General features: G+C 45.1%; 1 non-coding gene across 1 annotated transcript; it reads right to left on the bottom strand.

Moving 5' to 3' along the window:
• Positions 1–235: 235 nt before the first annotated feature.
• Positions 236–342, bottom strand: LOC145038158 (small nucleolar RNA R71). Its single transcript, XR_013679223.1, has one exon. It is a non-coding gene; the product is annotated as a small nucleolar RNA R71 (small nucleolar RNA).
• Between the last annotated feature and the right edge of the window lie 3303 nt (positions 343–3645).

Here is a 3645-nt window from a genome sequence, read left to right as displayed (position 1 = left end):
CTACGGGAAAGATCATGAAGATGCCTACAAACATTTGGATGAAGTAAATGATGTTGCTGATTACTTCAACATTCCAAATGTCACCTGCGAAACTCAGCTGCTTCGGATGCTTCCGGTAACCTTCAAGGGTGCTGCTAAAGACTGGCTCAAATCACTTCCTCCCGGGTCAGTCACTACTTGGGCCAGAATGAAGGAAGAATTTATAGATCAGTTTTGCCCACCATCAAAGATAGCCAAGCTCAAGAAGGCCATTGCAAATTTTGAACAACAAGCTGGAGAGTCGTTATATGAAGCATGGGAGAGGTACAAAAGTCTGCTACGAAATTGCCCACACCATGATCTAAATAGCCAACAAGAAGTGTCCATCTTTTATGATGGAGTCAATGTTACGACCCGGCAGCTGCTAGACTCACAAGGCCCACTTACGAAGAAGCCACCCCCGGTGATCAAAGAATTAATTGAAGAATTCTCTAAACACTCTAGAGAATACCACAACCCAAGGAATGATGTCACGAGGGGAGCCGCATATGCTGCTACTGAAGATTTATCCGCGGTCATGGCCATGTTAAAAACCATGGATAGAAGAATGGATAAAATGGATCAAACGATCCATGCCATACGGGTGGGTTGCGAGAATTGCAATGGACCTCACCTCACTAGAGATTGTGATTTGGATGAGCACGGCAACAAAAAGGCACAAGCATGCTATTCGAGCGGTGACCGATATGATGAAGACTGGCGAAAACAGAAGAAGGAGTGGCTGCCTTATGAAGAGTACAAGAAGGCCAAGGAGGAGAAGTATAGGCAAAAAGGGAGAGGATTCTACCAAAAAGAGGAGCCGGTGCAAGAGAAGAAGCCAAGCTTGGAAGAGATGCTAACTAAATTTGTGGCTGCTTCCAAGAAAAGACACAGTGACCACGATGCTGCTATCCAAGAAACAAGAACAATGCTCAGGAATCAGCAAGCATCCATCCATAATATAGAAACTCAGCTTGGGCAACTCGCTCAACAACTAAACCAAAGGTCACCGGGTGAGCTTCCTAGCAAAACCGAGAACAACCCACGAGGCGCGCAAGTGAACATTATTACCACAAGAAGTGGGAAGGTTATTACTCCCCTGGCCCCCATTCGTACTGAAGCGAATAAGGACTCGCAGAAGGAAGGAACGGAAGCACGAGCTGAAAACCAACATGCACAATCTGAGAGTCCTACTCGCCGAGTAGGACCGATGGACTCGGCGAGTACATCTGAAAAAACGTATAATCAGCCGCCCTTGAAACCATATCAGCCCCCAATGCCGTACCCAGCCCGAGCCAAGAAGGAGAAGCAGGAAGAGGAGTATCAGAAGTTCCTCGATCATATTAAAACTCTTCAAATAAACATTCCTTTCATCGAAGCCGTCATGCAAATGCCCAAGTACGCAAAGTTCCTTAAGGAACTCCTCACTAATAGAAGAAAGATGGAAGAGGTGCAGAAAGTAGTATTGAATGAGAATTGCTCCGCCGCCATGCTAAACAAACTACCAAAGAAGAAGGGTGATCCGGGGAGCTTAACTCTACCATGCCAATTTGGCAACTTGGCAGCAATTCATGCTTTAGCTGATTCGGGAGCGAGTGTAAACCTTATGCCATACTCGTTCTTCAAAAAGTTGGACCTCCCAGAGCCAAGGCCAATTCGGATGGCAATTCATTTAGCAAACAAGACGGTTACTTTCCCAAGAGGCATATGTGAAGATCTATTAGTGAAAGTAGACAAGTTTGTCTTCCCGGCTGACTTCATCATTCTCGACATGGAGGCGGATCCGCAAGTACCAATCATCCTTGGAAGACCCTTCCTCAACACCGCTAGCGCCATCGTAGACATGAGAGACTCAAAGCTCACATTGCGAGTTGGGGATGACTCAGTAACATTCGGGGTAGACCAAGCCATGAAGTACTCAAGGAGTAGTGACGACACGGCGTTCTCAATCGACATGCTTGACGAGTTATTGGAAGAAGACATACCTGAAGATTCCAGCAAGGTTGCAGCTTTGGAAGAAGTGTTTGATCCAGAAAAAGATTTATTAGAGATTGAAAGACTGTTGGAGGAAGCGGAGTATGAAGAACTCAAAAACCAAGCTGAAAGCCCTACTCGCCGAGTAGACCCGATCTACTCGCCGAGTACACTTGAAGAAAAGTCAGCAGTCGCAAATACCGCCATGAACTCGCCGAGTACCATACCTGCACTCGGCGAGTACGCCACTATGCACACTAAATTAGAGCTCAAAACACTGCCTAACCATCTGGAATACGCCTTTCTGGAAGAAGGAAATCAGAAGCCAGTAATTATAGCCTCAGATCTCTCCAAGACAGAAAAGGAAGAGCTTGTACGGGTACTGAAGAAAAGGAAAAAAGCCATCGCATGGAGCATCTCCGACATAAAGGGAATAAGTCCATCCTACTGCTCTCACAAAATAAACTTAGAAGAAGGAGCCAGGCCGGTGGTGCAACATCAGAGAAGATTAAACCCGAACATGCAAGAAGTCGTCAAGAAGGAGGTGGTAAAGCTTTTGGATGCAGGAATCATCTACTCCATCTCCGATAGCCCATGGGTGAGTCCGGTCCAGGTGGTGCCCAAGAAAGGAGGAATGACGGTCATTACCAACGAGAAGAATGAGTTAATTCCAACGCGAACGGTAACCGGTTGGCGAGTGTGTATCGATTATCGCAAGCTAAACGATGCCACTCGCAAAGACCATTTTCCCCTTCCTTTCATAGACCAAATGTTAGAGAGACTTTCGGGCCATAGCTATTATTGCTTCTTAGACGGGTTTTCCGGGTATTTCCAAATACCCATAGACCCAATGGACCAAGAAAAGACCACCTTTACATGCCCCAGTGGGACCTTCGCCTATAGACGCATGCCATTTGGCCTATGCAATGCACCTGCGACGTTTCAAAGGTGCATGACCGCCATATTCCATGATATGGTGGAGAAATTCATGGAGGTCTTTATGGATGACTTCTCTGTATTTGGATCTTCCTTTAATGACTGCCTCACAAATCTTGACTCGATGCTCGCTAGATGTGAGAAAACCGACTTGGTCCTAAATTGGGAAAAGTGTCATTTCATGGTCAAGGAGGGTATAGTATTGGGACATAAAGTCTCTAAAAAGGGAATTGAGGTGGATCGGGCAAAGATAGACACCATCGCTAAATTACCCCCGCCAACTAATGTGAAGGGCATTAGAAGCTTTTTGGGACACGCAGGTTTTTACCGGCGTTTTATTAAAGATTTTTCTAAAATTACGAAACCTCTAACACAATTATTATTAAAAGATGCACCCTTTAATTTCACTAAAGAGTGTTTAGAGGCATTTGAATTTTTAAAAGAAAAATTAACTAATGCCCCAATCATTATAGCACCAAATTGGAACTTACCCTTCGAGATCATGTGTGATGCGAGTGACTATGCACTAGGAGCGGTCCTTGGACAAAGGGTTGACAAGCATTTTCAACCCATTTATTATGCCAGCAAGACCTTGAATCCTGCCCAAGAGAATTATACCACTACTGAAAAAGAACTGTTAGCCGTAGTTTACGCTTTCGATAAATTTCGCCCTTATTTGGTTTTATCTAAAACCACTGTTTTTACTGACCACTCGGC

The sequence above is a fragment of the Lactuca saligna genome, chromosome 3, assembly GCF_052625555.1.
Source record: "Lactuca saligna cultivar CGN05327 chromosome 3, ASM5262555v1, whole genome shotgun sequence".
Lineage (NCBI taxonomy): Eukaryota > Viridiplantae > Streptophyta > Magnoliopsida > Asterales > Asteraceae > Lactuca > Lactuca saligna.
Note: the sequence above shows the minus strand (reverse complement) of the source record. Positions and strands in the feature narration are given on the sequence as shown.